This window comes from Protopterus annectens, chromosome 4.part1 (genome assembly GCF_019279795.1).
Source record: "Protopterus annectens isolate FY-2018-M chromosome 4.part1, PAN1.0, whole genome shotgun sequence".
Lineage (NCBI taxonomy): Eukaryota > Metazoa > Chordata > Ceratodontiformes > Protopteridae > Protopterus > Protopterus annectens.
Window position 1 is genome coordinate 378,445,724 of NC_056734.1, and position 18,674 is coordinate 378,464,397.

Below are 18,674 nucleotides of genomic sequence, written 5' to 3' on the forward strand. Positions count from 1 at the left end.
GATCATACAATGGCTGTTATGTACCACCAACCATACACACAGCAGTAGACTGGGTCTGATTTGAACATTACACCAGTGTAGTTATAGAAGCTGAATTCAATACAATGTAACAGTAGCACCACTACACATATCTTGTCTGATTTTAACACTGTCACATTGCACTTTATGGAGTATGATAACATCATTGCATGCTGAGAAGAATGTGTTGGGATAAGTTTCTGACATGGATGTGGAGTCTCATCTTGGCAAAAAATTATCTCAAAAATAATATTTGAATGGATACACACTCAAGTTGCCTGCTATCAGGTTAGAACCCCTAAATATCTAGTTACAGAAGCTGGAATACACAGTAATTAATGTTACTGCTACAGCACAAGTTTGAGTTGAATAATGTCAGAGTGCAGTTTATACAGGATGACATCATCAGTGGATGTTACAAGAAGATGTTCAGAGGAGTATCTGATATAGCTGTGGACTCACATGCTGTTCTAAAGTTGTCACCATGCTGATTGTTGAATGAACACACACATGCACAAGTTGACCACAGGGACACTTAAACACAAGTTCCACAGCACAAGTCTGGCTTTTAGAGTGCCAGGCAGCACTTTATAGCTGGGTGACATCACAGCAATCTACATACCACCTGATGCAAATATCAGTGATGCTCTGTCCAACTTATATCAGTCTATAAGTGCCTGCAAAACAGAAATCCAGAGCATGCAATAGTAATTGCAGGAGACTTCAATCAGGCTAACCTAAAGACTGTATTACCCCACTGCCATCTACATGTAAACTTTGCCACAAGGGGGTAAATATACTGGATAAGGTCTACACTAACATCAAATCGCATATAAAGCAAAACCTTATCCACATCATGCTGGCTCCAGCTTATAAATCCATATTGAAAACCAGTACACCGGCTAGAAAACAAATAAGGATTTGGCCTGAAGAAGCAATCTCAGCTCAACAAGTCTCCTTCAACTGTACAGACTGGTCAGTGTTTAGAGAGGCTGCTGTGACAAACAACAATATTGACTTGGACACATACACTGAATTGGTCACAGCTTACATTTCTAAGTGTGTGGAGGATGTAACAAACACCAAACTCCACCATATGGGCAAATCAAAAACCATTACTAACTAGTGAGGTGTATGAGCTCTTGAAAGTAAGAAACACAGCTTTCAAATCCCAAGATATGGAAGCTTTAAGTGTGGCCAGAGCCAAACTGAACAAAGGTATCAAAGAGGCTAAAAGATTATTTGGCAGAAAAATCTAAAGTAACTTTAGGGACCAGAAGGATACCAGGCAACTATGAAAAGAATTCAAACCATCACCAACTACAAGCCTACATCAGCTTCATGAAATGATAGCACTGAGTTTCTGAACCAACTGAACAAATTCTTCAGTAGCTTTAATGCTGACAACAAAATAACAGCATGTAGAATCCCTGAAGACAAGGATGCAGCAGTGCTGAGCTTCAATACAACTGATGTCACTAGAACCGTAAAACATGTCAACCTGAGGAAAGCAGCTGGCCCTGACAACATCATGGGCAGGGTAATAAGGGAATGTGTGTTGGCTCCAGTATTCACTGACATCTTCAACACCTCACTCCATCTAGCCAGTGTTCCAAAATGCTTCAAGGAGATGACTATCATTTCTCTACCCAAGAAACCACAGCCAACAACTCTGAATGACTACCAACCAGTTGCTTTAACCTCGACGGTAATGAAGTGCCTGGAGAGGCTGGTCAAAGATCATATAGCCTCAATCTTACCTGTGACGCAGGGCACACTGCAATTCACATACAGGACAAACCACAGTACAGGGGATGCCATCTCACTAGCTCTCCATGAAACACAGAACCACTTAAAAGGCAAAAACTGCTATGTAAGACTGCTATTCATCGATTTTAGTTCTGCCTTCAACACTGTCATCCCTCAGAATCTGGTATTGAAGCTACTTCAACTGGACATAGCCTCTTATTTATGCAATTGGATTCTGAGCTTCCTTACCGAAAGGCCTCAAAAGATTTGTGTGGGAGACAAAAGCTCCAGAATTATCATCCTGAACATAGGAGTACCACAGGGATATGCCTTAACCCCTCTCCTTTTCACTTTGCTTACACATGACTGCATAGCCAGACATGAGACAAATAGGATCATCAAATTTGTGGAAGACACCACTGTTATAGGCCTGGTCAAAGACAGAGAGGAGGAGGCCTACAGGAACGAGATTGATCAACTACTGATTTGGTGTAACAACAACAATCTAGCACTGAATGTCAGCAAGACAAACAAGTTGATTGTTGATTTCAGTAGATCTCAAGCACCACACAAACCTCTAGTGATGAAAGGGATGACAGTGGAAAGGGTCAAGAGTACAAAAATCTTGGGTGTTTATATCTCAGAGAACTTATCCTGGTCAGTCCATGTATCTAGCACAATCAAAAAAGCTCAGCAACGCTTGCACTTTCTAAGGAAACTTAGGAAGGCAAAATTACCAAGCTCCATACTTCAGATCTTTTATAGGGGCACCATTGAAAGTGTCCTGATCAACAGCATTACAGTCTGGTATGGGAGCTGTAATACTCAGGATTGGAAGGCTCTCAAGAGAGTTGTAAGGTCAGCAGAAAGAATCACTGGCACCTGCCTTACACCTCTGGTAAAGCTACACAAATATCAGTGCATTGATGGGGCCAAAACAATTTCCAGCAATCCAACACATCCTGCCAATGGTCTGTACACTTGCCTGTCCTCAGGCAGGAGATACAGAAGCCTGCATTGTAAGAAAACCAGACTAAATAACAGTTTCTTTCCACTCTCCATTAGACTGTTGAACTCTTGGGAAAAACAAACCATGAGTTTGTTGAAACACTCAACCACTTCTGTTACATAACTAGCCTATGAAGTGGCTTATTTTATAGATGTGCAATAACCAAGTGTAATACTAAGGTAGTTCACCTATTACAATGAAGGGCTGTTAAGTGCACTATACAAACTGTGCAATAATTCATCTAATCATAGACATGCTGCTATTGTTTCAATTTTACTTTGACAATATTACCTTCATATTGTTCCTCATTTTCCTTGTCTCCTGTTCTGGGATGGGTGTGGTCACTTCTGTTCTACTTTATACTTACTAATTGCTACTTATTACATTTCTAATGTGATATTTTATTAGTTTTTCTCTGTCTATATGTGCAACTGTTTCCTGCATTGAGAACAAAGCATTGTAATTTCATTCAGCTACACTGCTGTGTAGTTCTCAATGACAATAACGTTTTATTTGACTTCACTTGACTTTGATCTGCAGTGTATATGAGATGACGATGGTAGTAGCAGTGTTACACATGCTGTTCTAAAATGGTCTCTTGAATGTGAAATAACTGAACACAAACACACACACACACACACACACACACACACACACACACACACACACACACACACACACACACACACACACACACACACACACACTCACAAATTGACCACAGTGAGACTAGAATGCCTACCTAACCATTTGTAGAACACAGTACTTAATGCAAGCACCACAGCACAAGTATGGCATTTATAGTGTCAGACAACACTTTATAGCTGATGATATCAGCATCGTATGTTTGTGAGAAGATGTTGGGAGGCCTGTATGAAATGGATGCGTAGGCATGTACGACTGTCAGAATATTTGTTCTGCATGGGACTGGAATGTTGACAGTAGGATACAGACTCATGCTTTTCTGACTACACACACACACACACACACACACACACACACACACACACACACACACACACACACACACACACACACACACACACACACATACACACACACACACTGACTGCAGTAAGATTAGAACCTCTATCTAACTAATTATACAAGCTAGTAAACTCAGTACTTAATGTAAGTGCCACAGACAAGTCTGACTTTTACACTGCTGCTGGATAATTTCTAGTGGACAACATCATCCTTGGATGTTTGAGAGAAGATGTTGGGAGGTCTGTATGAAATGGATGTGTGAGCATATGTCATTGTAAAAATATTTGTTTTCCATGGGACTGGATTGCTTCCAGTAGGATACAGACATATACCATTCTGACTACTCACACACACATAGACACACTGCCGTAAGATTAGAACCCCTACACAAGAGCCACATCACAAGTCTGACTTTTATACTACTGCTGGACAATTTACAGTAGATGATATCATCATTGCATGTTTGAGAGGATGTTGGTAGGCCTGTATGAAATAGATTCAAACGTATGTAAAATAGACAAAACATATTTTTCCACATAAGTATTTTTTTCTTTCTTGCCACAGAAGAAGTGATTGTCAGATATGCTCATTATTTATATAAACACACAAATGAGTAAGGGGTTAACCATGTATGTGTGTGATATGACAAGGTCCTGGTTTATGCATTCATGCATGTGTATATGACTATCATTGAATTATGAATTCCATTTCATGGCAGAAAAGACAATTGTAAGTACAGAAACATAATTGTCAGTATACCCTCAATCACACATATAATTCATATGATCTCCATTGCTAGACATATTTATTGTTATTTATAATTATCTGTAGATTGTTCTTTAGTTTTTAAAATTGAGTGGACAAGCATTAGTAAAGTCAGGGGAGTGCTAGGTTTGAACCCTGCCTCACATGTATTGTGGGCATTAACTTATACCTGTTCCCACAGGGAAGGCTGGGCAACAGGTATATTTGTTTACAGTCATTACTGTGCAGGGTGTTCATTGCAACTGATAACTTGTGTGTCAGTCAAGCACATTAGTTATACAAACCAAAAAAACAGGTAGCAGGAATGCAGTCAGCAATGAACATTTATTTAAGTGCTTTTCGTCAGCTCTACAAAGCTGACTTCATCAGAATACATTCAATATCTATGAAACCATATATAAAGTAAAATTCACTTAATTGGTACAACTCATTTAAAGCAACAGTCCCTATAAAAACATCTCAATGCTAAACTGTTAAGAAATATATTAAATAATATAAACATATAATTTTAACCACAAAATAAAATAATATAATGTAAAGTAATACTATTTACTTATCTGTTTAAGTAGTAAACTAAGACTACTGAAAACATAGTTAATTAAAAGGTTTAAAGTTTGCTGGATTAGAACCCTGGCTCACCTGTATTGAAGCCCTTAACTTACACCTGCTGCCAGAGGAGAACTAGGTAGCAGCTGTATATTTTCACATTCATTACTGTGTATGTGTGCAGTGGAAAACCACGTTACAAAGTATCTTTTTAGAAACTGACAAGTCTGCAGGTGTTGTGAAAGCATGTTGACCACTTTGCAACACTGCTTAGCGTGTTTGTGCGATGGAAGGCAAAAGATGTAACAATGTATCTTTTATGAAATTGACAATGTCTGCTTGTAGTCTGGACCATTACACCATGTTTGTACAGAGGTGAGTGATATGCAAATGAGATTAACAAGGCTCAAAACCCATTATTATTGTAAAATGTGTTTATTATTTTTCATCACTAAAAAGATAAATGTAGGATTTGAACCTTGATCTGCATATACTATGTGTTGTGTGATTCATTGTTTTTAACAGTTGTGCTACACACACACTTGATTCACAGCTTTAATGTATGCTGTCTTTCTTGTAGACACAGCTTCCATTAATTTTAAGTGATTTGGCCATTTCACCATATTTGTGCTAAGCCATGCACCACACAAATATTAATATTTAAAAATTAAAAAAAGAAACATAAACAACATTACAAAATACTTTTTAACACACCTTACAGATTTTTACACAACACTTGATTTGAACTGTCAGACTAATGAATCTACAAAACACACTAGGGGTGTCTTATCTTTCTTTGCCACTGAAACAACTTTGCAGCAGGAATGCAAATCATTGTGCATACAAGTAAGTCCCATTTCCGCCACATTATTAACAAGATATATACACTTGTACACTCTCATTTATTTGTACATATATTACTTACATATATTTAGTGGAATGAGTGATCACACAACCATTTATGAGTATTGATTGAACCAATGCATTCTGTCTTCTCTTTGTATTGTGTTCATTCCTCTCTTATTTTGTGCTGTACTTTGAGACATGCAGTCTATAGGGCATTTTGTATCATTGTCTTCAAAATGTATGATACAATTACACAACAGTATACAACAGTTTTCAGCAAAGGCAGGTGAGTCTGGCTATAATTGAACAACAATTAGACATTTTTGCTGTTTACTTCCATTTAAAAGCTTGCTAAAGTTACTTCTACACTTTGTAAGTGTATCCTTGGTAATACACCCAATGCAGGTAAAGTAGTCTGAATTGCTTTGTGTCTTCCTTCTCCCTCCCACTATTCATTCACAGTTACAATGCATTAGCAACAAACACTGAGGTAGTGCCTACACTATGTTCACACCTGCTACACAAATCAAAAGTTTGGGATTCAGCAATTTTAATGAGTTCTGACCTCCTTTGCATCTTCACCATGCTCAGAGGCCTAATCTACACCATAAAATGGCAACCGTGTAGCTAAGGAACTTGAGGGTGAGGAAACTTGTGTATTTGGAGAAACCAGAAGATTGTTATTCATTTTGATTTACCTGCACAGAAGGCTTCTGATCTTGATAAAGTATGACTATATTTTTCAATTACCTGCTATATTTTTTAACATGTTACAAAAAAAAAATTATATACATGAATTAAAAAATGCAACTTGTATCTCTATGCACTCCTTATAGTTCACTGTTGGCATAAGCCTTTTTGGCAGGCATTTACTTTTTCAGACACCTTATTAAATTTCGTCACAAGTGTTATTGTAAAAACTGGTTATCTTACACTCTCATGTGTTATTTCAGGGGAAATGCAATGCACTATATTGTCAATGTCACAAGCATGTTATTCTTCTATAATGCCCCATAGACACCTCCAGGGGAGTGCTGGACACAGTGAGAGGTGATGGGTAATTGTATAAAATTGACTTTTCTGTTATAAATGTGTGCACATTTTGTGATAATTGTGTTATAAACATTTATAACAATTGAATTATGTGATATTCCTTAGTTTGTGCAAACTGTCATTTGCTTGCTATTTTGGGGGTGGGGGAGCAAAGTATCATTTGTGTGTTGTCACAACAAAAGTTGTGTTTCAACAGGCTTGCTCTTGAAATTATGTAGTCATCCTGTTATATGTGTGTGATGCTCCTATGAAAATTGTACTGCTTTCTTACAGGTTTCTGTAATGCGTGTATATTTGATGTATGAGGCCTATTACTTGATAGAGGACACATCAACTAACACAAGTCAGTGCTGTCATGTATTGATGTCATTACTGTAAAAATCACTCACCTTCTACTTAGTTAGATTAGCAAGTAACATTAGGCAAGGAGCTGCCATTCATTTGGGTTCTTATTTATTTTCATGTTGCAGGTTCAACACTTACCTTAATAGTCTGGTAGTTACAAGTGTTTTAATTTGGGGCTGAGTCTGTGTGATGCTAGCAGTACACAGCCATTACATGAGTAAGTAAGGGTTGTGAGCATTGCTTAACATCAATGTTACTGTATGTATGCATGTGCATAGGATGAAGGTTTTACTCCTTTGGTGGTGAGCATGTTAGCTATCTGTGCCTTTTTTCCAAGGCAAGGCCATATTGCGCATCCCTACATCTACTTACACCCACAGCGGCTGGTGGTTGCCACTCTGACTCCTTATCTGCATGTGGCTATGGTGACCTTGTCAGTGGTGGTGGGATGGGTGCTCCTTCCCCTTGGTATTCCTGCTGAAGCTGTTTTCTCAGAATAATAATGTGAAGGATGGCACAGACATTTAAAATTTCAGCACAATTATGGTGACTATACTGCAGGCCTCCCCTGATGTATCTAGGCATTGGAACTGTGACTTCAGCAGCTCAAACACATACTCTATGAGATTTCTTGTTTGAGCATGTGCCTCATTATAGCGTTCTTTGGTGGGTGGGTATGCACTTCTGATGTGCGTCATCAACCGCGGCTCAAGTAGATAACCTTTATCCCCTAGTAAATGACCCTGTGGGATATTCCCCATAGAAAACCACTGATAGAGTTGAGAATTGTGCCAGATATGAGAATTATGGTAACTACCTGGGTTGCCTGCACACACATTCAGGATGATTCTCTTAGTGTTACACCTGATCTGGCAGTTAATGGAGTAGAAGCCCTTTCTGTTTATGTACACCCTTCCCAGTTTACTGGGTATTGCTTTGATTTCAATGTGTGTTTAGTCTATGGCACCTAGGACATCTGGGAAGTGGGGTATAGGGTAGAAATCCTGCATAGTTGTAGCTCTTCCTCAGGTTTACAGGGAAAATGTATGTAGTCACAGGCATGTTGTAGCATAGCATTCAGAAATTGATGCTGTGACACCCCCAACATATCTCTTGTTGGTCTCTGGAAGGCTCCTGTAGCTAATATTCTAAGGGCTATAGAAACCTTAGTTTCCACAGATGTTGGATCCCCTCGGTTTGCCCATGTTCTCAGTTGAAGATGGCAGAGGTTCTACATTTCTTGTAGTGTGTCTCTATCCATCCTGTAGCACTGTAAATTGTCCACCTCCTGCAGACCATGAAAAGTGAAACAGAGTCTAAACACCCTTCTCTTTCTTTGCTGAGGTCTATTAGCAGGAGCAGCATAGACTTTAGGTCTGTTGCAGAAAAACATGTATAACAGCAACAGCAGTCCCTAACATCATTTCTGTGTGCAGTAGTTCCCATGAATGTATTCCAATAAGTTTTGGAATTCACAGAAAAACCTACACGGAGTCTACACTATTGCTTTATAGTTTGTTGAATAGCTCCTCCATCTTGGATTGGTTGATAAGCATACAATTTAGCTCTTATGTTGTAATTAGCATGCCATGAAGTTTACTCTCTTTGCAAGGCTCTACACACTGTGTAGAGCTGCTTACCGAGTACAAAATGGTGCGCTACCATGTGTGCTTTGCATGGCCTTTGCATTACTATGAAGATTATTGAATCTGCACCCTAGTCTTAAAGAGTTTGAAATTGCAGGGGCATAACTAGGACTTTCATAACAATATATCAGCTTCCATGATGTAATCCTGTCTACCCCAAAAAGTGCTGGCTTAAAAACACACACACACACACACACACACACACACACACACACACACACACACACACACACACACACACACACACACACCATACCTCTCAAGCTGGAAACCTCAAAAATCTGGACAAGGCCCCTGAAAAATAGGTACAAATCTGTACGCCGATTAACATAAAATTTGCGCACATAATTATGTAACCCAGCCCACTCCAATGGAATTGTGGGATACCAACTTTCAAACCCAAACTGAAGAACAGACAACCAAAATATGGCACCAGAGTCCCCTGCTGCCATTCCAATGTCCCATTATCTGGCTATTTCTTCCCCTTTACCATAAACACTAATGTGCATACTGCTTTATTTCTACAATGATTATATGGATTTTATTTTTACATTTTATAGCACAATGCACAAACACTAATAGACATCTGTTAAACAAAGCAATACTGTCTCACAATGAAAACAGACTTAGTATTAAAACTTCTCTGCCCTTGAAACTCACATTCATTGAAACAGCATTGAAACCTACACCACATCCAAAGAAAATGCATCTGGCCATTGGTGGATAAAGATTATCTTTGGGCTGTTTTCAGATCATAGGCCCCTTGCACACAAAACAAGAAACATACAAGTGTTCTTCAATACACCTTCCTGACTTTATTAAATTATATTTCTTGTATAATACCGCACACTTGTTAGACTTAGAGCACATTTTAAATTTATTGTTTGAACATTTTTCCAGTAAGCAATAAAACAAAATGCATGAGCCAATGACGACAAAACTGCCCAATTCAGAACATTTCCATCATGAAAGTCTGCTTACACACACACACACACACACACATATATATATATATATATATATATATATATATATATATATATATATAAAATGACAGTAGTGTAAGCCATGGGCATCTTGCATAGCTTCTCGAATTTATTTTCAATTTCAGTTTTTTGCTTCACTTACTCTGATTTGTGTTATCAGACCAACTCAATAGCTGTAAATGCACAAAATAAACTAGGTGAACTGCATGTTTTAAGGCTTCCAATTTTTAGTCCAAGTACTGACAGACCCTCTCCTACATTCATCCTGAAGCATCAAAACTATCATTGTAATGCAAGTGCTGTTAACTGGCCACTCTTGCTTCTCCACTGTCTGCAGTAGAAAAATATGTGTTTTATCTTGAATGCAGGAAAATGTACTGTACTTGTTTAAAAAAACTTTTCTTATAATGCAGCACAGAACATAATAATTATGATTTCCTGTATCTGAATTTGGGTTAATGACATAATTTTGCTCTTTCCACTGAGGCACAAATGCCCTCGTGCATGACATTTTCTCACTTTTGTTGTATCTGTAGCTACACTTTTGACTTGTTACATTCAGCCCCTTTAAAAGTACAACAACACGGTGTAGTATCAGCAATACATCTGCATACTATGGAAATAGAACCCACAGCCTTCTGCATCAAAAGCAATTATTTAACCTGTTATGCTATTAACAATGCAAGCAGACTCAGCATAAGCAACACTAAACTTCTCTTCCCCTGAAGCTCTCAGCTCCTTGTAAAATTCACTCGACAAAACTTTTGTTGTTGTTTCTTTTGGCTTTTCCCGTTAGGGGTCGCCACAGTGGAACTCCGGTCCGCTAATGATTGGCAGTTGATTTTTACGTGCCGCGTTGCCGGCCCTGACGCATAACCTTCAACTAAGGTATGCCCATTCACGCATGTCTCCACACAGAAGATGCTCTAGCTAAGAATTGAACAGGACAACGTCCTGCTGTGAGGCGACAATGCTACTGCAGCACCACCACCGCAATTGTATCTCTCAAATTTGCAGCACGAGAAAACTGGAAAAAGCCAAAATTTATTGGGGGGGGGGACAAAAGCCCCAAAAACAGGGACACATTTTAAACATTGCTTGTATAATTTTGGAAAGTTGCTAGAATAAAATGTTGTGTTACCACCATGCATTTCACTGCCAAGTCTTGAACCTAGGACCCTGTGCACTATAGTCAGAGCAACATACCACTATGCCAAATCAGCAGTTTCCTGAACAATAGAAAGACTGAAACTTAGAAGGCTATTATTTAGTGAATTCAGTTCTCACTTCTCACCGTAGCTCTCAACCTCTTAGCACAAAAAACTTGGACAGAGCCAATAATGGGGGAATACAGCCCAAAAACATGGACAAATTTCAAATACTGATCTTATAAATTTAGAAAATTGTTAGAATAAAAGATTTTGTGTTACCATTTATTTTCTGAAGAATATTAAGTCTAAAATTCAAATGCCTGTCATTATTTAGTGAATTTAATCCTTCACTGAAATCCAGAAAACCACAGATTTTATGAGGAACAGAACAAAAATATGAGGCATAAATCTGGAAAGTTTTCAGAAGGGGTGGTGAGTAGGGAACTTAGGCTCTTGTTACCTGTACCCAAGGTTGAAGGTTTGAGCCTGAGTACCTCCTCTAGCCACCAGGTATATTCACCTGGGGCATTACACACACACACACACACACACACACACACACACACACACACACACACACACACACACACACACACACACACACACACACTTCCTTTCCAGTTTGGCAGCAGCACACAAAAACAGCTCATTCTATCCAGCCTTGCATCACAGTTACACACACCCTCTTCTCCAGCTCAATAAATGTCCACCTCTTCCTACCTTTCCCTTTTCTGCAGCTCCAGCTCAATAAATATCCAGTCAGCAGCATCTCATGAAAATGGCATCATGGTTAAGGATTTGAGTAGCTGGAAATGCAAGTATGTTGAGCTTCAGCTCAATTCTGACAGGCTGGCAGGATGTTTCATTGAGCTGACATCATTGCACACGTGATGACATCAGCTAAAAAAAGCCAGGAAGTAAAATTTAAAAATAAGAGCGCCGGTAATTTGGAAATTAAAGGGTGCCAGTCAGGAATCATGTCACCCCATTATTCGGACCCCAAAACTCGGTAAAAAATGAGTAATTCAGTATGGTTGGGAGGTATCACACACATACACACACTCACTTAGCTAACTAGACATTCAGGTTAATACAGCCATCTAACAAAACTGATAATGACAAATTATGATAAATATTTCAGTAATTTTAAATGTTAAACTCCAGCTTATCTCATTACACAAAATAAATTATTTTAAAAAATTGTATGTCATGGTATACATGATGCATACCTAGCTATATCCATGAGGGAAGGTATATCCCTGGGACTGTTCATGCTCTCTTCCCACCTAAATTATACTGTCGTCTCTTTCAAACCTCCCTTCAATCTCATGTACTATCACCTCTGATCACTAACATTATTGATGGAACATAGGGGTATGCTTCATGAAATGACAGTTGCCATGAAGGGGCAGAAAGTTTACATGGAGAGAAGGTAGTTGAAGATAGGCAGGTTATAAAAGGCAGGAGAAACAAATTAAGTCATGTTTGAGAGTACAACACTGTTCAATTTCAGCCTCCATACAAGTTTTGTACCAAGTGAATGGAAAACAGCTGCAGTCATTCCCCTGCATGAGGGAGGACTTTCCACAGACACTGACAATTACAGACCCATAAGTCTGACTAGCCTCATATCCAAAGCCATGGAAAGACTTATCATGGAATTAATCAATTAGGACATAGGGAACTTCCAAACACTGGACCCATCTCAGTTTGGATTCATCAATGGCAGGTTATGCTTACTCATCCTGATGGATTTTTTTGAAAAGGTCACCAGAGCAATGGGTAAAGGCAAAATGGCTCACACCACATACCTCAACCTGGCCAGAAGTTTTGATATAATTCCCAACTCAGGCATAGTAGAAAAGCTAAATAAATATAGAATACACTCCTGTGTCACCCACTGGATTGCCAACTGGCTCACAGATAGAATGCAGCTAACCAAAATAGGGGAAGTTACCTCCACAAAGAGTCCAGTTACCAGTGTTGTCCCCCAGGGTTCTGTGCTGGGACCTCTAATGTTTGGCATTTACTTTTCTGAAGTAAAAGCCACTACCAAAGGGCTCTGGCTGAATAAGTTTGGAGATGTCTGCAAGCCAGGAGCAGTCACTGAATCCCCAAATGACTTAGCCATCCTGCAGAAAGGTTTGTCTCAAATAAATAACTGGTAAAAAATCATGGACTGAAACTAAATGCCAAAAAATACATTATTATATCCTTTAGGAAGTCATTTACCACAGGGAACTACCACATTAACAATATGCCCCTAAGAGTTGACTCCCTTGTTTGGGATTTGGGAACCTGTGGACAGCAACCTAACTTTTGAGGAACATGTTCCTATTGTTGTAAAAACATCCTTCTATATTGCACAGCTTATAAATAAATGAATAGTGTTTAGATTTAGAGATGTCATTGCCCCTTTTACTCAGCCCTTATTAGGCCAATCATCGAATAAAATGCCCCTTTTGGCATGTATCTTTCCAAACAATTGCAAGAACTGGAACAACCATAGAGATACTTTATTAAAAGGATACAAGACCTAAACAACACGTGGTACATGGACTGACTCAAAGCCCTGTCACTACACTCAATGTCCTACAGACTGCTAAGAGGTGATATGTGTCTGGCATGCAAGGCATCCACTGACCCATTACGCATGGATTTACTGCCCATCAGCAAGTTAAACGCCATCAGAAATACTTGGTCTAAGGATCTAAACCTCTTGTGTAGCATAAACAGAATGGTTTGGTGGGACAGGTTTATCTCTCAGAGGATACCACTGCTGTGGAATAGATTCCCCATCCACATAAATATAAGTTCATCCCTGTCCATATTCAAGCACAACTTAGATCTATGGAGGGAAACAGAAAACTTACCCCAGGACTGCCTCCTGTACTACTAATGGGCAGAGGCAATCTCCTAAATGCTTTATTCAATACATGGGTCCTTCAAATTATCTGTGGTATGATCCCAATTATTCTCATTAGGGGTAATATAAAATTAACGACCATGTGATGGGTAAGAACAATCTATAACCAAATGGGATAGGTTGATTTGAGCACAAAAAGCAGATTGGCTAGGCTTAAAATGGCCTGCAAGGGTAGCTAGCCTAGTATTTAGCTGTGATCCTATGAATCTATAAGAAGACTACCAGGCCTATTTGCCTACTTGTATATTTAGGGATGGTTGAGGAATGTAGATAGGACTGAAAGTGTTTGACATTCACATGTTTCTGATTTTGTGTAACAGTAATTTTTAATGAGTACTTTAGCGGAGAGAGGAATAGTGGGTGGGAGAATAATAGTCTACCCAATGCCGTCAACATACTTGTACCAAGGCTAGAATATGGCCGACCTATCACTGACATGTTCTCATCAGACAAAAATGATCTCTTACAAAAAACAATATACTTTATTTCACACACCTGACAAGCAGCAGAGAGTACCACTGCACTATTACTGGAAAAGCCAAATGGTTATCTCTTTCCACCAAAGCCACATTAATACTCAACAGTCTGAAATATAACCTCATCAGCACTGACTGCCCACAACTATGACATAATAAATTACTTACTTGTAAATGATCCTATGACCTATGGAAATGCAAACCCATGCAGCTGACAAGCTCTCCTTTTAAATTAAGTACCACTGACAAAACATTCTCTAAACTCACCACTGATGCTTGAAATAATAAATCAGAAAGTATTAGGAGGCTAGATAGTATTACTAGCTTTAAGGGGAACAGTTACAAAAGCATTATAGATGCTGGCTAACAAAGAGCAGTTTACAGACTCTAAACTCAATAATGCTTCCTCAAGTGATTGCCCTCTGAAGGGTTATTACCAGTTTTATTGATCATTGTACAGGGAACTGATTTGGGTGGATAACACTTTGGGTTTTACACATGTCAGTTGTAAGCATGTTTGCCTCATTAGACAAAGATTAAAGCATTTCCTTGAAGATATGTAACTGTGCAATTTGCTTACCTCAGTAATGGCTGTGCAATACACATCTGTGCTATTATAGCAACACTTAACTTTCACATTCCACTGCCCATGCATATATGTGTACATCACTACACTTTGCACAAAACGTATCCATGATTGTTTGTAACTGTTATATATTTTCACTGTTCTTGTCAAAGTACAATATGACGTCTTGTATATTACTGTTGATTAGTTTTATATTGCCTATACTGTTGCCATGTTAACCCAGGTCATGGTTGTAAAGGATGCTCAGACCAGCCAACTACCCAGTCAACAATTGTAAAGTAAATAAATAAATGTAAGATAGTCCTAAACACTGAATATTTGTAAACATAATGGAGTGAGAAAGTAAAGGAAAGGTCCTGTATCTCTGGGTCGGTCTTTTTCTCTCGGTTTAATTTCTCAAAGTCTTTCAGGTTTCTAATAGCATGATAGGAATAAACCCCATTCCTAAGTCAGGGTATAATTAAAGTTTGTCAAATTAGTATTGTTTCACTGTTTGTTATTAGCCAAAGTGCTCTTTGCAGCCCAGAACTGACTCCTTCTGCTGTTTATATGGAGTTACATGTACTGGTAACATATCAAAGTACGACTGTAAATTCTTTTTTGTCAGACCTATTGCTCAAACTACTATTGGAACTGTCTGTTTATCTTTCTTCTACTTAGCTCTCATTTCTGCCTGCAAATCCTAATATTTTATGACTGTGTGTCTCTCTGTACATAAGATTCTGTAATTACTAGGTGTAGTAATTTCAATGATCAATGCAACATCTGTCTTTTTTCATGGACTGCTATATCTGGTTTTTGTACTGTTGGTAATGGGTGATCCCATCCATGTGATGTACACATCATCATTGTCTATAATGCTATGTGTTTCATGTTTCCAATGCTTCTCAGCTACTTCTCTATTCTAGTGTTTGCAAAATTCCCAGTGCAAGTCTTGCCACATTAATGTGCCTTTCAGTGTATAGGCCCACTGCCATGAGTGTATCACACCCAGCAACAAGATGTGTGACTGTTTCCAATTCTTTTGTACAGAACCTACATTTATCTGCTTCTCCCATATGTTCAATGGACTTTGTAACCCATTGTGTACATTGTCCACTATTCTGGGCTGCATTTTTAACCTTTCACCTTTTCCATCCAATCCTGATCAACATGAAATTGTTCCAGGAGATCTCTGTACTCGCCACAATATTTATGCCTTTCACATGTCTTTCCTTCTCATCTGATTCTTCTCCTTATAGTCTTTCTTTTGTTTTTTGGCACATTCAGTTGCTGTCTGATTTTTGTCTTCTTCTGGTTTGGATCCCATTCCTGTTAGACACTTGAATGCTTCAGCTAAACTAACCAGAGAGGTCATCTTAGAATTCCTCTCCTCATATTTTAAAACTTTTACTATCTTTGCCTCTGATGAGGTCAGCAGAGGTATGCAGACCCATGATTGCAGATCTATATACATTTCAACAAGGTCCAAATCTCCTTCAGACAGAGTAATATATAATAATTTGATAAGTGTGAAACACTTTTCTTGTTTTCCTGTCCAACTGATCATATACCTTTTAGGGGCAGTCAGTCACCCTAAAACTGTAAGCTAGAGCAGGAAGAGCAAACTGGTTTATAGCTTGGACTTTATTCCTATATGTCAAGGCTCTTTTCAATATTAGTTTTAGTCTTCTGAAGTATTTCCATCTATCCATCCATCGATCCCCAGCCCTTTGTCCCCATTTTTGCACATGGGGTTGGGGTGTCACTTCAACAGTGACAATCATCTAGAGCCTAGGTTTATACTGTCAAGTGGCTAGCCCTGCCACAGTCGTCTGAAGTATCTGTCCATGTTTTATTGCCAATCCTTTATCAGTTCCTAAATATTTATTCTCTCCTGCTTAATTCCTTTATATCACATTTATATCACAATCTTGTCCCACATTAATATTTTTTTAGTTCTAAAACTTCTCTGCTTTAAATGTTGCTTTTGCACATTTAACAAGAACAAATGACATTCTTCTGTCATCTAAGAAAGTTCTAACAACTTGCAGTTGTGTTTTCAACTCTTCTTCTGATGAAATATATAGTTTTAAGTCATCCATAAACAGTAGATGAGAAGTCTTTAAGAAAGGTTGCTTTCTGAGAGCCACAGTGTAACCATGACCTAATCTGTTAAGTAAACAGTTTAATGGGTTAAGGGTATGACAAAACAGCAGTGGTGACAAAGAACTACACTGGAATATCCCCCTTTGAATTTTTATCTCTGGGATTTGTCATGGTTTAAGTGCAAAGTCACTGGCCACTGTTTCATGGTCATTGTAATATAATTGATCAATGCCGGGTGTATCTGGTACATCTGTAAGCATTCTTTTATCCATGAATGTGAGATCCTGTCAAATGCTTTTTTGTAACCTGTCTATGCTATACTTAGGTTCTTCTGCTTCTTATAATTCTCTATTATGGCCATAGCCGGGTTTAGACACCAGCGAACCCTGCGGTCGCTGGGGGCCCCCTGTTCCCTGGGGGCCCCCAACCACAGCAAGTTATCTTATCCTGATATTTTGTCACATCTGTAAAACCAACAAAAGCTAGTGCAGCAGTCTTGCATACTTAATAAACTATGAGGATTGTTGTTGTTGTTGTATCTTTCGGCTTTTCCCGGTTAGGGGTCGCCACAGTGGAACTCCGGTCCGCTAATGATTGGCAGTAGATTTTTATGTACCGGCTTGCCAGGCCTGATGCACAACCTTCAACGAAGGTACGCCCATTCACGCATGCCTCCACACAGAAGACAATGAACTATGAGGGTAATAATTCTTATTTATATCTCCCTTAAAATTCAAAGATATTTCTGGTTGTAGTAACGGTGTTTTGTCAAGTAACAGGCATCAGAATGCCATTAAATATTTTACTACTGACATAGTGCTCCTGGCTTAGTTAAACCCTGCTTTTGGACATTTTCTCCACTAAAACTAACTACATAGCCAGCTTTTGGTCCCTGCAAAACCATGGCTGCAGGGGGCCACCTTAATCATCTTTGTCTGTGTGGGGGCCCCACAAAAGCTACTGCTGGTTGGGGAAAAATGAGGAATGAAAAATGCATTAATATCCTAATTATGCTCTTTAACATGAACAGGGCTGTGATATGACCCTGTTAGGATGAAGATGATAATGAACATGAACAATATAAGCACTAGAGGGATCAGCAGCCCAGAGTGACTTACCTCAGTGCAAACTTTGGATTTTAAGAAGCGCTGATGCTTCTGATCATCAGGAATAGTTTCTCTTTCAGGTAGTTTTATAACTAATACCAGAACACCAGATATCATAACTCAATTTCTTTGCTTAAGAATTCAGTACAATCCCAAAAATAATAGAATAAATGCTCAGAATCAGAAATATGTTTAAATATTACTCTAATTCACTTAAAAAGTTACTAGAATAACATATTTTGCATCAACATCTGTTTTTGGACAATAAGTATAAAACTCAGATGTCTGGATTAATTGACTGTTTGTAATCCTGAATGATTTACCAGCAAATCAGATGTTTTACGAGGGACAAAGCAAAAGTATGAACAAAATCAGGGAAGGTCTGTGAAAG